The following is an 18,709-nucleotide window of genomic DNA, read 5'->3' on the forward strand; positions in this document are numbered from 1 at the left end:
CAGGTTGCGGCACTCAGGAGAGTGGGTCCTCCTGAGTAAAGCTGGCCCTGCTATTGTATGTGAGCTTGCTCAAAGGTATTAGCATGAGAGATCTGGCTCCATACTACCCCTGGGCAGAGGAGCTGACACCCAGGGCAGGAAAGTGTACAGGCAGAGAGGCATGGCTGCTACGTGAAGGAGCCGGGAGAGCAAGACCCAGAGGCTGCCCAACTGGGTCCAAAGCACCCAAGATGGAACACAGATTTAGTAAGTAGTAACTTGGAATTATCAGCAGCAGATAGAGTCTAGCGGCAGTGGAGGTTAGGCAGTGGCCCAGCGATTGTGCTGTTTAAGGCATATAAAATATAAAGGCATATAAAACAATAAAGGCTGTGTGTGTGGGTGTGGGTGTCTTTCATTTGGAAACATAAACCATTGGGGCAGGTAGCAACCCCGTGTCGGGATTTAATTAATAATTAATTCTACAATAGTCCTTCTAACAAACCCCCAAATCTCTAAATTACACTGGTTCAACTAAGTTGCTCCCCTTCAAGTTTCACCAAACAGTTTACTTGAAGCCAAAAACTCCTCCATGAAGGACTCATAGACTGCCGAGCAGCTAATACTGTAACAACGGCACCTCCAGTAAATGTCTCTTGGCGCTCATGTCCCTGTGTGTTTCTCTGCAATAAACATCTGGAAATGAAATCACTCGATGGAAGAATACCATACTTAAAACTAGAGTTGGTACTGCCAAGATGACCATTATAATCCATTCGGTGAAAATGCACGCTCCGTCACCCTTGCCAAAGCTTGGGCGGAGATGGGGGAGGGGCGGTGGTACATGGCAAGGGGAACTGTTTTTATTTATAGTTCCTTGACTCTATTAAAAATAAGCCCTCTCTCATGTACTTACCAGACAATGCATTTCCTAGCATGGGGGCTAAGTATCCTCTAGCTCAATGGAGGAGGCGACCCTTTAGTACTTTAAATACATACACAACTGTATTTAGTGTATTAGCTCTTCACTCCATCTGGAAATTATTTTTTGTGCTTGGAATAAGGCCTAACTTTGTTTCCAAATGGACAAAACTGTACTATTGTTTATTCAAAAGTCACGATTCCTTTTAGCATTCAAAGCACCTTCACCATCTCCTGTCGTCTGTCCCACAGATATTCAAGGAACAATACTTCAATATTTCAGTGAATTTAATATATTTTGTTTGATATCAAAAATATATTTCAAAGTTGTGTTTAGCAGTTCTTAGATACTTTTCTTTATGAGAAGCTTAGAATCATCTTGCAAACTTAATTAAGAACTTAATTCCAGGGCTGGGCCCAGTGGCATATACCTTTATACCCACTACTTAGTAGGTAGAGACAGACAGATCTTTATGAGTTCAAGGCCAGTCTGGTCTACAAAGCAAGTTCCAGGCCAGCTGGGACTATATAAAGAGACATTGTCTCAAAACACCAAAGAAATCAATAACATTAAGAATTTGTGATTAACTTGACAAACTAGAGGACTAGCCGGGTGGAAATGACACAGTGTTTAGTAGGTAAAATCAAGAGGCTTTCTTTTACATGCATTGTGCTGGCTAGTTTTTATGTAAACTTAACATAAGGTAGAGTCATCTAAGAAGAGGAAACCTCAATTAAGAAAATGCCTCTATAAAATCTGGCCACAGGAGAGCCTATAGGACATTCACTTGACTAGTGATTGATAAAGGAGGGCCCAGGCCATGGTGGGTGGTGCCATCCCTGGGATAGTCATGCTGGGTCCTTTAAAAGAGCAGACTGAGAAAGCCATGTCAAGTAAGCCAGAAAGCAGTACCCTCCATGGCCTCTGCCTAAGTTCCTGCCTTCAGGTTCCTGCCCTGTTTGAATTCCTGTCCTGACTTTCTTCAATAATGGAGGTTGAAGCATAAGCCAAATAAATAAACCCTTTCCTCTCCAAATTGTTTTTGGTTGTGGTATTTCATCATAACAACAGTAACCCTAACTAAAATATGCTTCAAAACAATTCACACACACACACATGTTATAAAATTTTACCTAGGTTTTGTGGAAGGCAAAATTTATAGAATACTGTCCCCAAATGAATAGGTCCTGCCATTACCTCTGAAACCTCTGAACATGTGGTTACCCTCACCAGTACATCAGATGGTACAGTAACTATGAGACAAAGAAATGACCTACTGGTGAGTTGGTGCTCAACATGCAAAGCAATTTCTATAGAAGAAAGGGAGGGCACAGGCTTGAGGACTCCGCGCGTCCTTGTCACTTGAAAGACAGAGAAGCCTGCCTGAGGAGCTGTGTGCTACCTGGTTTCAAATGACCATGAAGATGCCTGGGCATGTCTGCCAGTGCATGGCCAGAAAGGGCCTTCCTGAGAAAGGAAGACGCACACGCTCATGACTTGGGCCCCCAACTGGGTAAAGGAGAGGAAGTGAGCTGAGCAGCAGCATGCCTCTCTCCCTTGCCTGTCTTTGCCTGGATTTCTAGTTCTGTGGTTAAACACTGACCAAAAGCATCCCAGGGAAGGGTTTCACAGGCTCGCACATCCTGATCACTCTCCATCACTAAGGGAAGTCAAGGCAGGCACTCGAGCAGGGCATGAACCTGGAGGCAGGAGCTAAAGCAGAGGACACAGAGAAATACTGTTTGCTGATGCTCAGTGCTCTCTTACACACCCCAGGACCACCTGCCCAGGAATGGCACCACCCACCATTAGCTGGGCCCTTCCCTGTCAACCATCAACCTAGGAAGTGCCCCCACAGACCTGCACACAGGCCAGTCTGAGGGAGGCAGCTCCTCAATCGAGGTACCCTCTTCCCAGAGGACTCCAACTTATGTCAAGCTGACAGACAACTGACAAGCACACTGACCACGGATGTGATGTAACCAGCTGTCTCATGCGTGCCTTTCCTGGTGGGATTCAGAAAAGCTAGAATCCAGCTGACAGGCAATAAGGAAAGAACCACCCCACACTCACAAAACCAGGCTTCTGACTACAGCTGAAATTAAACTGGGAGCAGATTCTCACCTAGAGCCTTCAGACAAGAGACCAGTAGACAAAAAAGAAAAAGAAAAAAAACCTGGTTAGAAGAGTGGCTTTCAACCGTCCTAAAGCCACCACCCTTTCATACAGATCCCCATGTTGCAGCGACCTCCCGATCATAACATTTTTGTTGCTACTTCATATCTTTAATTTTGCTACTCTTATGAATCATGCTGTAAATATCTGACATGCAGGATATGACCATGAAAAGGTCATCTGACACCCAAGGGGGTGGGTCATGGCCCACAGGTTGAGAACCCATGTTAGATGATCCTGGACCCTGACCTATATAGCGCTGGAAGGCAGTGAGGGGTATACGTTCAAGCTATCGTACATGTAGTGATTTGCTACGCTGAAACAGAAAATTCACACAGCCTTATTCTTAAGTAGTTTATAATTCTATTGCTGTTGTACCTCCTGACTGGCTACAGTTTGGTTAATGTACTGAAGAGCAACTCACATGTTGACATTGGTTTCACCCCCAGCCATCTTGTCAATGCTTACTAAACAATTACATCTACATTGTCTTTTGAACCAACCATATTTTCTCCATTCTGATTCTTGGACAAGAGTGTTGGATGCATGCCTTTCATTCCAGGCAGAGACAGGCCAGTCTCTGAGGTCGAGAACAGTTTAGTCTACGTAAGAGAGTTTCAGGCCAGCCATGGCTTCACAGTGAAACCCTCTCTCAAATGTGAAAGGGTTCTGGTTCTTCCTTTGCCAACCACCGCTGACCCCTCACTTCTCTTCCGGTGCTGACGAGGACCTCAGTCACTGGCTACTTTGAGGACGCAGCTTCCTTCTCTTCCTGGTTCCCTGGAACTGCTTCTGAGCATTGACTAAACTATGACGGATGCTGCACAACCTTGAAATACACCCTCTTCCAAACAGAAGGTCCCTCTCGGCCTGCTTCCTCTGGCTTTTGGTTTTGCTCTGTTTTGATTTGGTTCTTAATTAAGAAGTGATAAGCCCACCAATTTTCCCTTAGAAATCTAAGGTGACTATTTAATTTTGTCCTTTCATCTATGAGCTACACGTTTATAATAAAGACTTTCCCATTTTGGTTTTCTGTCCTGGGTATATAATATGAACACCCACCCTCCATATCTGGAGAGACTTTCCCACTGTGTGTGTCTGTGGAGGCTGGTACCAAACGTGTGTGTGTGTGTGTGTGTGTGTGTGTCCCAGTGATTTAAACCCAGCTGTCTACATGGTGTGGCTTTCAGCCAAGGACTTTGACTGATGGGATGACACAGCAAGGACGTAGAACTGCTCAGTCAGAGGTGTCCAGTAGTAGAAGCATCGAGTTGTGGGCCCAACTGCAACAAGAAGCAATGACAACTGACTCCTACGCCAGGTTTCCATTACCCCTGAGTCCTCAGGAATGTCCAAGTAGTACCTGCTCTTTCCTTGTCCTGGGCAAGCAGTGATGCTTGGCCCAAGAGACATGACAGTGTTCCAAGTAAACCCCGAGTGAGAGGCACATCATAAACACAACTTACTGTAGTAATGTTAAGCGTTCTGGTGTTAAGTGACCCAGTGTTAGGTGTTCCAGGAGGATTTTAAAGCTCTCTCAGACTTATGTCACTGTGAACAATAATTGATTGGAAAAGTATTATGTATCTCATAGGTCTCACAACATCAATCTGATGGGAGACCCAGGCTTTACCTGGCCTCATACAGACACCTACAGCAACTAAGCCTGGACTCCTCGATCCATCACCGCCTCCTTCCTATGAGTCGGGCAATGATGTTCACCTACAAATAAATAATCCTGACCAAGTGAAACCATATTCCCTTACCTTCCCAAGGAATATGGAATATGTCCAAAAATGTTTATGGCAAGCTAGAGTGTCAGGCTAATCAGGCTAATCTCCTATCCTTTCCTCTTCTCTCCTTCCGGTCTTTCCTTATGTTCAGGCATAGAATTCAGGATGAGTAAGCAAACCAGGTACAGCCATACAGCTCAAAATATTCTGTCCCCTAACAAGCCAACAAGAAGCAGTTCATTGAAAAAGGAAAGAAAGGAAAGAAGAGAGAGAGAGAAGAGAGGAAGAAAGAAAGAAAGAAAGAAAGAAAGAAAGAAAGAAAGAAAGAAAGAAAGAAAGAAAGAAAAAGGAAGGAAGGAAGAAGTATGCAGGGAATACTGGAGACTTATGTATGTATGTATGTATGTATGTATCTATCTATCTATCTATCTATCTATCTATCTATCTATCTATGTCAAGGGTTTTTTTCTATGAAAACTACTTCAGTATTCCCACACCCTCTAGAAATGTTAGGCAGTCTTTCATATAATCTACTTACAGAGCATAAAATGACCTAATGTGCTTAGTCATGAAGGGCGTATGCAAAAAGCAAGCTTGGAAAATCACCTCAGAGCTTGAGGTGTTGGCTCGTGCCTGCAACCACAGTCCACAGGAGGCTTAAGCAGGCAGACTGCCATGAGTTCAAGGGCGGCCTGGGGTACAAAACTGAGATCCTCCCCCAAGAAAAGTAGAGAGAGTTGGGGAGCCACCTCAATATGGAAATTCTTAAATTTATTGCATAAGAGAAAGACACCATGTTTTAAAACTATCACCACCAAACTACTGGAATATGGAGGGCCAACTCTCTGTGAGAGTTTGGCATTTAGAGAGACTCTGGTGCTGAAAATGCTTAGGATTGATTTCCTTCAACTTAGGTTGTTATCCTCTACAGAGAAATCATGAGTGTCCAAAGTTAGGCACCGAATCCCATTCTGACTCTATGCAGAAGGGGTGTGACTCCACGTGCCCCGAGGGCACAGCCAATCAGCCACAGAATCACACGGTCCATCCTCCTTCCTCATGTGGTCCTAAGAAACCATCTTCCAGTGTGGAAATTAAAACACAGGGCTGGGGGATACAGCTCATGGATAGCAAGCGGCTTAGTACCCTCTTCTTCCTGTCTGTTCCCCTCAGTCTCACATAGCCCAGGCTAGCCTTGAACTTGATATGTTGATTAAAAATGACTTAGAAATTCTGATCCCCAGGGTGTGTGGGTGGGACAGGGTGGCGTGGGAGCACTGTGATCCAAATGTAAAGTGAATAAATAAATTAATTAATAAAAAAATATTCTAATCCCACACTCCCTCCATCCTACCCACTGCTGGGATTATAGGCCTGTTCTATCACATTCAGGATTTTTTTATGTGGGACTATGGCACAAACCTGAGTTTACACCCCAGCCCCAAATTATTACTCACTGGAAGGCGGGGAATGGTGAACTAAAAGGCACCAGAGGAGGGGAAGAGGCTTGGTACAGGGGTCTGTGGGAGGGAAGCTGCTGTCTGGTATCAAACCTTAAAGACACTAAAGATGAGCAGGTGACTAAGAAGGAAATCTTAAAGTGGCTTCTGAAGAAAGAGAAGGAGAGACCTCATTTTCACATATTATGTGTGTAAGATCTTTAAAAACCCAAGGTGGGTTTTTAAGCGGCAGCACAGGTAATAGTTTGCTTTGCTCACTGAGGCTGCCCTGCTGTGTGTTCAGCATCTGCTGCGATGGGTGTTAAAAGAAATGTGCACGGGCAAGATGGGAACATGGCAACTGTCACTTTCTTCTCCTTTAAAGTTACTTCAGGACTTCTTAATCTGAACTCTTCTTGAGACTTTCCAGCAGTCAGACAGAGTCATCATTAGCCACCACTGTGGACTCGGAGTTCCTGTGAGCCTCCAGGCAAGCCCTTCAATGCTAAGTCAGACTGTTACTGTCATTTGAAATTTACAAAGAGCGTGCTTCTGCACTCCCTTCGGCCCTTAGCAGAGGACAGGCATGGGAGTGCCGTCAGGATCACTGCCGCTTCTAAGAGAAATCCAGAAGCCACGGAAGATGTAATTACAACCACAGCACTTAGCAACACGCCTAAGAGGTTTCTAAACAGATAAAAACAACATTTTGTCTCTAATAATTGACTTCCATTAGTGAGACCCTAGCAACAGTATTGGATAAGAATTCAAATATCAGGAAAGGAATTCTTCCCACTTACAGGGGTATCTCCGTGTGGTCTTGCCTGACCAGTGGCCATGTTCCCTTCACCCCAAGGATGCTTCTGTCTCTAACACTTTAAGATCTCAGCTTTGCTATAAATCTATCCACTGGACCTACCAAGTCTCCTGGTTTTGTCTGTCTCTTAATCTACTTGACCTTTATTAAGGTCATCTGTTACTTCTTTATTCCACTAATACATAAACATTCTATACTTGACCTTATCCGAGAAGCTGAGAAGCAATAGAGTCCAGAGAGTTTGAAAGGAGGTGCTAGCACCTATTCTCCACTTCTTCTGTGAATAATCTAATAATTTATACCTGCACAATAACCTTAAAAGTTCACTACGAGCTAATGAACAATTGAAGAACGGGAATAAATAAAGACTCAGACTCCTCCTCTCATATCTTACAAAGTCAATCAGACTTAGGATGATAAAGAGGAAATGGCTTGTTGCCCTGTTACATCAGATGAGCAAAATCAATTTAGTTAACTTTTAATTTCCCCTTTGTTTGGGTAATATATCATTCCAACAGACTCAATATATATTTCTAATAGTACAGTAAGAAATCAGTAGCTTATGTTTGAAACTCATGATACTAAAGAGTAGAGGATCCTGAAATTAAATTATATATACTATGTAGAGATGGGCAATTTTTCCATGCAATAAAGTACACCTGACAAGAACTCAGAGTTCCAACATTAAGAAAAAAACGAGAAAGAAGGCGAGGCACAAGACAGTTAAGCAAATACGGGAAGTGTCATCCCTTCAGTGCCTCGGAAGAGACTTCAGTGTAACAGCATGCTCCTCTGCCTTTGCAATGAGTGCTGCCTTGTGGCAGCTCTGCACTGTGAACCGCGCGCCACAGAACTCGGCCAAGGGAGATGGGCTGCTTTCATACCAACAACTTTCTGGAAACCACAGTTTCTACAGACGCAGATGTAGTCTTTGAGAACAACTCCCAAGGAAGACAAGCTGATTTGGAAATACCACCAGTGAGCCTTTTAGCCAGAACAAAGGATCTCTCCAATGAGTAATAACAGCTTTGCAGATTAGTACACCATTACAAACCAGAAAGGCAGGTTTTGGCCAGCCACACAGAGTGATAACTATTGCGATCAACAAGACAGCGTGTTCCTTTGCAAAGGGAAATGAGCCTAGCAAAGAAAGAAATCTTCACAACTATGCCTGGTAAAACCTACTCTGCCTTTATTTAGTTATGTTGAACAAAAGGATTTCCAGTTGTTTTGGAAAACATAAGTCATATTAAGTATCTTAGAATAGGCCCAAGAGGGTACAGTATGTAGGGACTTGGAGGAAGGACCTCTCAGGCACCAGTGGGGTCTCCTCTCAGGGAAGCAAGACAAGCAACTCATGATGGCTTTTAACTAAGCGCCATCTTCACATCACATTTACTAAAAAAAAAACCCTTTATCATGGAAAAATATGGTTTTCTTTCAAGCTGCACCCCCATATACAATTTGTGTATGCTGATAAAGTTTCGATAAACTTTTCTCAGTCTTTAGGGTTTTAGCCATTTGTTGGTATGAACCAACCCCAACACTTAGCAGCACACAATCATTTACTTGAGGTTTAAATTTGGCCAGAGCTCAGGACAGCTGGTGTTTGTTCACTGTGTTGGAGAACCCCGTGTGACCTCACTCACAAGTCACCTGGAGTGGGTGGAATGGGAGGGCTGGCTCATCCTCTCTCTGCACCTTATAAGTCTCTCCAGCAAGAGATCTCATTCTAAGGTCAGCCAGGGCTCAGAGAACACAAACCAAAACTGCCAGTCTGGCTGTGTCCTGTTCATTAAAACAAGCTGTAAGGTCCACTCAGAAGGGAAAAGAGCAAGAATAGACTCCTCTTGACAGGAAGATGGTGGGCATACACTGAGTGACTGGAGGAAGCAGAGGCTACCATCTTTGTAGACAGTGAACTTGATTTTTCTTCCTTCCAGACCGGCTCTGTCCTTCATATTGTTTCCCCCACCTAACTCATCCTTTCTTTCATACTTCAAATTACAGGAAGACAAAAGACAGAACAAACAAAAGTAAATTACTCCAGCTGTCTGTATTTAAGAAAGGATGCTAAGCCAGACAGTAGTGGCACATGCCTTTAATCCCAGCACTTGGGAGGCAGAGGCAGGCAGATTTCTGCATTCAAGGCCAGCCTGGCCTACAGAGTGAGTTCCAGGACAGCCAGGGCTACACAGAGAAACCCTGTCTCGAAAAACCAAAAACCAAAAACCAAAAAAAAAAAAAAAAAGGATGCTAGTCGTTTTCATACACTTTCACTCAGCAAAAGCCATGAGAAATGAGCATCTTAGTCCGACTTTATGAGAACTGTAAGGGATGGGAGCAAAACGAGCAGCTCTTGGTCCCTTCAACAGAGGCACGGGAGAGGACTTCTCCCCAAATGTATCTGACTTAAAGCCCCAACCCGTTCTGTGACATCAGCTATTCTAAGGCATGGAGTGCATGAGGAACCTTCCATGGGTCCATGAAATGAGAACAGGACCCTGTGTGGGTCACACCGGTAACCCAAGCACTAAGCAGATGGAGGCAGAAGAAACGTTGCAAGTCCGGGGCCAGCTGAGCTGCAGAGTGAGGTCCTGTCTCAACAGATGAGCAAGCAGAACAGCCTTACAACATTATTAGTTGTCATTCATCACTCCACACTTAGAAACACTGACATGGCTTCTGATGCCACCGCAGATAACATCGAACAGTAAGAGAACTCAGCCATCTATTACTAAGCCAGATAGTACAGAAATCAGTTAACGTTTCAAAGTGAACATCGTTTCACTTTGCAAAAAGACCTACTTTATGGAAACAATCTTGACATGAGAGTCTTCTAACTGTATGTGTTGTTGTCATTGTGTTGATTTGAAACAAGGTCTGATGTAGCCCAGGTTGGGCATGGCCCTGCTATGTAGTAGAGGATGACCCGGAACTCCTGAATCTCCTGGTTTGACCTCCTAGTGCTGAGATGATAGGCTTATAGCACCATGCCCAGCTGTATGTATTATTTAATGATCCAGGTTTGTTACAATTGAGTCTTGAGCTAGCATAGGTGAAATGGCTTCTATTGTGACATTTTCATACATACAAATCGTGTTTTGTTTGTAATGCTCCCCAATACTCTCCCCATGCCCCTTAGTAGTCCTCTTCCTCCCCAAAATAGTTCTCTAATCTTTCCATTTGTCTTCATCTCACACACACACACATATATAAGTTTTATATATACATTTTATATACATACCCATGCCATTACTCCATCTCAAACTAGTTTAATCTCTCAGTTTTAATTTATAACAACAATAAGTATACATGTGATAACCTATATAAGCAAGAGTCCCTTTAGGACTCAATAATTTTAAATAGTGTAGAAACTCTGGACTAAGCAGCTCAGAAATTCTTCATTATACTAAAGACAAAATCATATTCTTGGTGGTATGTGTGTATTTTTAAATAAGCAACATTACTGATTCTTTTAATTCTGAAAACCCTTACACCCCAGCCCTTCCTCATTTTATACATGAGAAAAGTAGGCCTCAAGGGTGAGCTGCCCACAGGCCATCTAAGAACATAGTCTATGCAGTGTGACTACCACTAAAACAAGCATTTTCCTCTCCCAGTGCCTGACAGATCCTGTTACAAGAGCCTGAAAAGTTCACATCAGTGGTGAGAGGAACCCCAGAGAACAAAGAGGAGCCGAACACGAGGCTGCTCAGAGGCTGATGGACAGCAGCACACTTTGACGGAAGAAACTGTACCGACCACAAGGAAGCCATCCCAAGACCAATCTAAGGCACACTCTGTTTCATCCCCTTGCACTACATAAGTGCCACTGCCTGAAACATAGGTGAATCTTCATCCGGACTGAAACACTGGCTGTCCTCAAAATGTGTCAAATTTATAAAATCCAGACTCTCAAAAAATAATCTTTCTGAATTTGCTTAGTGTCCAAGATTAAATTTCAGAAGAAAGGATATTGGATCTGGTAGTAGTGGGGCACACCTTTAATCCCAGCACTTGGGAGGTGAAAGCATCCAGATCTCTGTGAGTTCGAGGCCAGCCTGGTCTACAGAGTGAGTTCCAGAACAGCCAGGGCTATACAGAGAAACCCTGTCTCAAAAAAACAAAAATAAGTACGTAAATGATGTTGGAAGGGGAGGTGTTATGATCCAGATAGTCTAGTTACTAAAACTGTATCTGTTAATGTCCTTGATATGACAAACACAGTTTGACTACAGAAGGATAAAGAATGGCGAATAGTCAGCCCTCAGTGACTTCTGTTAACTCTTCTATAAATCCGACCTTATGGTATCCAACAAGGTTTTATAAATTGGCTTTTAAATTATAAAAGTTGCTGAATACTAAGAGATACAAATGTTTCAGAAACTCTGTGTGGTTCATTGTACTCATTGTACTCTTTACAGGATGGAGACAAAAAAAAATACATTGTTGTAACACAGCCTTTTAAGTTTTTCTGTGCTTATGAGTCAGGGTCTCTCTGTGACCTAGAACCTGTAAGTCCTAAGATGACAAGTGTGAGATACAATATACTCAGTCTCTACTTTATTTGTTTAAGAAAATGGATTCTATTTACTATGAAATCTTTAAAAACTCATTGATAAGTTTGCTTTAATTTTCTTAAACATCAAGATGACTATTTCCCACCAGCCTCACAAAGCAGAAAAGTATATAATAAGCCAGTAGTCTATATTTGATAGATACAGTCGCTAAAAATGGTTATTTTAGGCCAAGTATGGTGGCTCACTCCTGTAATCCCAGCACCTAGAAGCCTGATGCCAGTAGACTGCCATAAATTTGACACTATATTGGGCTGCATAGTGAATTATGGACCACCCTAGGCTAGAGCATGAGATCTTGTCACAAACAAAACAACCCCAAAAACAAAACTAGCAAAGTTACATGTGGTTATTTAAACTAAGTCTAGTTTGAATTTTAAAAAGGCATTTCATAATCTTTAAATGCACTATTGTTAATACTAGCAATAATAAGTTCACACCAACACAGCTAACATCTTATTATTTTATTTATCTTTTTTCTTCTCTTTAAAATAGACTTTTCCTTCATATAATATATCCTGATTATGATGAGTCCACTGCTGCCCCCCACGTCCAGTTCCTCCCTACCTCCCCTCTCATCTGGATCCATTCCCTTTCTGTCTCTCATTAGAAAAAGAAAACAGGTTCCTAAGAGATAGTAATAAAATAAAATATAACAAGATAAAACCAAAACTATCACATCTACATTGGAAAAGACAAGCCAACGGAAGGAAAAGAGCCCAAGAGAAGGCATGAGAATAACATTCTGTTTTTATAAAGAGGGTTTATGAAAAAGTTTCTACAAATCCATTCATCTTCCAATCATGATTGTCTCAAGCTGTGCTGTAATAAAGACTGCTGTGAACTTATCAATCCCCGCCATCATGAGGTGGACTCTGCCCTCCCTTTCTCCAAGGGCTAGCCTGTGGCCACAGTCACGCATGAGTTCTCCAAAAATGATACTGCATCTGTTCTAGCTGCAGGTCCCTCACTGCTGCTGCAGATCCCTAAGATGCCATAAAAAGAAGTCCTACCTTGCTACTAGGCTCGGAAAATACAGAAGTGGGGCTCGTTCACAGGACCCGCGCATGTGGATGAAGACATCTGAGGCTCCCAGACTGAAGACGCCATCAAGGACGGCAGTCAGCGTTAGGCCTTCTTGCCTTAGCAATCATGGAAGGTATGACTACTGTTCACCCATGGTTCACCCACCACATCGGGAGTTTGCTGTACAAGTATATACTGCAGATCACTAGACTACTGCACAGCCCTGTTCTCTGCCCGACAGATATCCACATAGGAGATCCGAATCTCACACAAAACATTATCAGCTCTTTGACTTCCCGTTAACACTCAACAAGGAAAAATGGTATTAGAGAAGAAAGCCTAAGAATGTAACAAGCAGGAAGCATTAGACACACAAAGCCCTAAGCATGCCACAATGTAACACACCTAGCCCGCTTCCAGAGAGTATCGTCATAAAGGGACCAAGTCATTGATTGAAGAGGCCTCAGAAACATACGGGTATGTAACAGAGCACCCTAGGCAGTCCCATTCTGGTCCAAAAGATAAGATTGACGCAGCCTGGGTCTGTGGACTGGATGCTGTTGTATCCTGACAATGATGGCTGTGCCACGACTGTGTAGTAGGCGCCCTTGCTGTGGACAACATGCCATAAAACACAAATGTTTTAGCACAAGAGAAAATCAGGATGAAGCATTATACCCATTGGGGAGGGTGTTTGGAGTCCTAAAACACTAACAATTATACCCATAGTCAAGGGTCCTTTGCATTATTCCTTCAGCTCTTCTATAAGACTGAAATTATTTCAAAATAAAGTAAAATAAAATCTTTCATCATTTCTTAACTGGCTCCTCAAAAGTACCAGCCCTCCCCCCATTCTGGACACCCTGCACCTTGCTCTGACAAGTGCCTTCTTCCAGCCTCTGCCCAACCCCCAGACCTTTTGTTCTTCCATAAGGGATCAGTGAGGAGGAAGGCTGTGTGGGGAAAATAAGAAGAGAGGGCTGGGACCCCCAAAATGAATCATCTATATTCTATCTCACAGCATAACAAAAATGCCCCTGAAATTCTAGATAGCACATTATAACTCCTCCTTTAACATTTACCACCCCAGTGACTGAAGAAAGCATTTCACGCAAACCATTTCAATAACTATCTTTCTACAAAGGTCAGTGCTTTAAAACTGCAGCAGCAGAGGAAAAGGTCTGACTGATTCTGAAGAGTATGTTTCCCTCCTGGGGCATCGCACACAGGCTGGGCAGGCAGGTGATCGCACAAAAGAAGGAAGGGCCCCAGAGGCAGTGAGGATGGAAGGCAGGGTTGTGCCCAGGGTCCCTGCGCACAATGTTTGTTGCTTTCTTAGTCATTATCTTCACTAGTGTGTTAAAGACAGGCCATCTATCAAGCATGCACGAGGCACAAGGTCCGGAGGTCCATTTCCAGAATATAATCCCCAACAATTCACACACAAAGCACACACACACACACACACACACACACACACACACACACACACACCATAAACAGAGTTTCATTCAGTGGCTCACAATGTAGTGGGAAGTCTGGGGAGGGAGTACTCCATTGTGGCTCTTCCAGCCATCTGAGGCACCCGGGGACTACCACTCACTCAGTGAACACATCAGAAGTGCCACCCACAGTAACACTGACTTTGCTACAGAAAACCAACCTCTGGTTTCATGACAGGTCTCAGGGACCTCAGGTAGTAGAGCCTCCGGGGTCTCTGGGGTCTTGCTTAGAAGCAGGACAGATGCAAAGGAGACTCGCTTCTACAAAGCTAGTCTTATATTAAGATGTGAAGGGGGCAGACAATCCAAAAGGTCTGGGGTCACAGGAAAGACAAGTTGACTAGAAGAATTGTAATTGACAAGCGTCAGACAGTCCCAGCTCACGGAGGGAAGGTCAAAGGGCACTGGGCAGTCAGAAATGGATTGGAAAAGCCCATGATTTCAAAAAGCCTGCCTCCCAGCACACATTTCATCCCACCTTGCCCACAATAACACAATGCCTGAGTAATTTATACAAAGACACATTCCTTGTGGCATTTCATAATCTAAAGCTTATTTCTGCAGAGAAGTAAAAAGAAGCAGAGGCACACTCTCTGAGGACAGAAAAACTCCAATGGCGTTACTGCTTTGTTATAAATAGTGCTGCGCTATTATCTGTGTTGTTGGCAAAATGCTCAGTCCTAAATTAGAGTACAGCTCACCATGGCCACTGTTCAGCCACTTTTTAATTTATTATGGGGGGGGGGGGGCGCGCGTGCGCGCGGCCACACACACATTGTGGAGGAAGTTTGTGCCACAGTGGGCATGAGGAGGTCAGAGAATATAGATATCTGAATCAACTTTGTAGAGTTGGTTCTCTCCTTCTATCCTTATGTGGTGTGATGGTTTGAATATGCTCGGCCCAGGGAGTGGCACTATTAGAAAGTGTGGCTCTGTCAGAGTAGGTGTGTCATTGTTGGTGTGGGCTGTAAGACCCTCATCCTAGCTGCCTGCAAGCCAGTATTCTGCTAGCAGCCTTCAGATGAAGATGTAGAACTCTCAGCTCCTCTTGCACTGTGCCTGCCTGGATGCCATCATATTCCCACCTTGATGATAATGGACTGAACTACTGAACCTGGAAGCCAGCCCCAATTAAATGTTGCCCTTATAAGAGTTGCCTTGGTCATGGTGTCTGTTCACAGCAATAAAATCCTAAGACATGTGGGTGTCAAGGACCAACTCAGGCTACCAGATATGGTGGTTTAAATGAGGGCTGTCCCCCACAGGCTTATGTATCTGAACACCTGGTCCACAGTTTATGCTGCTGTTAGGGGAGAATGTAGAACTGTAGGTGGCAGAGCCTTCCAGGAGGAAACAGGTCACATGGGGTTAGACAGTTTATAGCCTTGTCCCACTTCTGTCCTGCTCTCAGTTTCCTTGTGATAAAATGTGGCCAACCAGCTTCCTGATCCAGATTCATGCTCCTATGCATCCTCTGTCACTGTGGACTCTCTCTCTGGAACCACACTGTCACTCTGGTCTCGGTATTTTATTACAACAAAAAGCAACTAACACACCTTTGCCCCACACACACCATCTTGCTGACCCTGTTGAGCTATTCAAATAGCATTTAAAACACCCTACTTCTGCTTCAACTTACCTTTGTGCCCTGGCCCTAATGTACCACAGCCAAAGAAGACTCAGAGTGTCTATTTCACCCAATAAAAATGGCTTTGAAAGCACAATAGAAGAACATCACTGATAGAGTGGTCAAGCATGCTCAGAGACCTGGGTTGGGTCTCCAAATTCATAAGAAAACAAAAATACAAAAGGAAAGTGTTAAAATAGCATCGTGGTAGATACTGTACTACTGTGGAAGGTTCCAGGCCACATCTGTGTAATGGGATGCCTGGACTATATAAAGGTTCTTCTCTGCTGTGGCCTGAAGGAAGCTGTAGAATGAATAGTTTAGAAATCAGTTTGTCCTTCTGCCAACACTATCATTCCCTGGTCATGTGATCAGTCTCTAACTACCCCACAACCCACCTGGCCTTACACCCAGGACAAAAATTCATCACAGGCCTATCAAGGGACTTCTAAGAGGCGCATGCAATCACAACACACAACTCTTTACTGAAGCCCCTTCAAACAGAGTCTCCCAGCTTCACAAAAAAGCAATAAATCCTATGGAGGATCATGAGCCACTCTGGAAAACAAAATAAAGTACTTGTTTGCATCTCAAATTCTGAAAAGGGACCAAGAGGAAAGAACACTGCTAGAATAAAGTTAAAATCTGCAGCTTTCTTAGTCCATTATCCTCTGCAGATCAAGACCTCAGTCCAGCATGAATTTTCCATTTACGTTAGAGCTTCCAGAAAGGCTGTAAATGTGACAGTTCACGCCACAACCAACCACTGAGCGCTCCAGAATTCGTCAGCTCTCCTTTGCATCCATTCCCACTCAGCCAGACGACTAAGGGTGATTACACGCCTATACCAAGTACATTCTACATTCAACCAAAACTCTCCAAAGGCAAAGAGTGGTGACTTTATCACAGAGAAGGATTCACCTCGTGGCCCAGACATGAGCAGCAACTGTGCACTGTGCTGGGCTTTTACATCATCTGAGTCTTACAACTGGATGGCACATGGCATCAGTAGCCACTGTTTTCAAACATGGAAACTATGGCTTAGAAAAGCTGGCAGAATGACTCAGCATGCCATGGAACCAGAAGTGGTACCGTGCAGAAACAAGCCCTGGTCTCCTAGCCTCACTCTTTCCCATGAATGTTAAGACTCGGAAGAACCATGTTTCTCCTCAGAATAATTAGAGAAGGCATTGTTCAAGAAAACAAAACTGAAAATGCTGTGTAGTCCACGCTTTTAAAAACAAGAACCACCTCATGTTTAAATCCACTGGTTCTATAAGATATCTCTTAGCACTGTTTCTAAGCATATAACAATTTCAAACTTACCAACACTCACACAATAGGACATTAGTTTCTCTTGTGATAAGACTGCAAACCACAAATTCTAGCTATAAATACAAATATCTGGTATATAGTAAATGTTCAGTAGATTACCCTGAATAATAAAGAGAAGAAAAAAGGAAAGACAGGAGGGTGACCAGGACCCCAATGCCCAGGCAAACGCCCTTCCCATCTCCTAGGATTCTGAAAGTTTGCGTCATGTGATACCTCAACCATGAATTTACTTTGTCTCTGCTGCATCTCTTTTTTTGTTCAGAAAATTCAGACAAATTGCAGTCATTTAAAAAGATGCTATACAGTCTGGGGGAAGACAAAGGTGAAATGACCTTGGCAGATGCTGACATTTTCAAAAACATAGTTTTTTGAATAAAGGGGTTGTGTTTCCGAACAATAATGGGTGGTATACCAGATAAACAATCTCCGTTGGTTATATCATAAGCTATTTCTTGACAAATAAAGTGATTGCGGATGTTATCCTACAGAGAAATGGATCTGACTTAAATATACCCCAGAGTCAATCAATAACCAGAGTGGAGTCCAGAGGCCACTTCTCCCTGCTACTCAGTGTCAAGCCGCTTGCTTTCAAATGCCATTCAGGTCCCACTGAACAAGAAGGAAACTGTGCCTGCCTGGTACTGGAGACCTAGCCAACTATCCAGGGCTGGTGAAGTCATGAGGCTTAGAAGAGAACCACAAGCTCTACTTCACTAAACCAGCACAACCCCTAACTACTTCTAAACATTTGTCCTTATAACCACAGATAAGTGCAGTGCAGGGAACTTCTCTTTGTAACAGACAGAGACCATTACAGAAAAACCACGGCTAACCAAAATGCAGAGCTGTGGAGCAATGCACACATGCACAAAACAACTGCTGCACATAAGGCTCGGGGGATACTGAAGAAGAGGGGGCAGAAAGGTTGTTCAGAGCCAGAGGATCGGGGAATCTGCTGTGAGACTGTGTCTCCTAGTAACGTCAGAAGCTGCACCCATAAAGTATCACCAACATGACTCCCTAAACAGGAGCTGAAGGATGGCAAGAGGCATGCTATCATCGACGAGAGAAAATTGAGGATCTACAGGGGAACTGCACAAGCCACTACAGGCAACTAAAGAACTCTAAGAGAGGAAAAAATAGTCTTCCTCAGGGAAAAGCACACCAAATGGTCAGCCCTGAGAACGCACATACGAATAACATCACACAGTCATGTATTTAGGAATATATATGTATATACATATGCATCTATGTAACAACAATTAATGAAAAGAGAGGCCATAAAGTTGAAAAAGAGCAAGAAGGGATATAGGGGTTAGTTTGGAGAGAAGGGAAGGGAGAAGTGATGTAATTATAATCTCAAAAAAATAAAAGAAATAACCTTTTAAAAAGAAAATGCTCTGTTAGAGAAGAAAGGGCATCGGGGATGGTGGAAGGGAGTAACTGACTACAATGGATGTTTAAATAGGATCAGAGTGTATTTTACATATGTTTGCATATGTCTCAGTGAAATGAATCATTTTATAGGATTAATGTAGATAATAAAATGATTGACATACAAAAAAAAAAAAAAA

At 43.3% G+C, this 18,709-nt stretch overlaps 1 protein-coding gene across 3 annotated transcripts in view; it reads right to left on the bottom strand.

The window, feature by feature from the left end:
• Epb41l4a (erythrocyte membrane protein band 4.1 like 4A) overlaps positions 1 to 18,709 on the bottom strand; it is a 208,049-nt gene that overhangs the window by 127,687 nt on the left and 61,653 nt on the right. The gene's annotated exons all lie outside the window — the stretch shown is intronic.

Source organism: Mastomys coucha, unplaced genomic scaffold (genome assembly GCF_008632895.1).
Source record: "Mastomys coucha isolate ucsf_1 unplaced genomic scaffold, UCSF_Mcou_1 pScaffold13, whole genome shotgun sequence".
In the NCBI taxonomy this organism is placed as follows: Eukaryota; Metazoa; Chordata; class Mammalia; order Rodentia; family Muridae; genus Mastomys; species Mastomys coucha.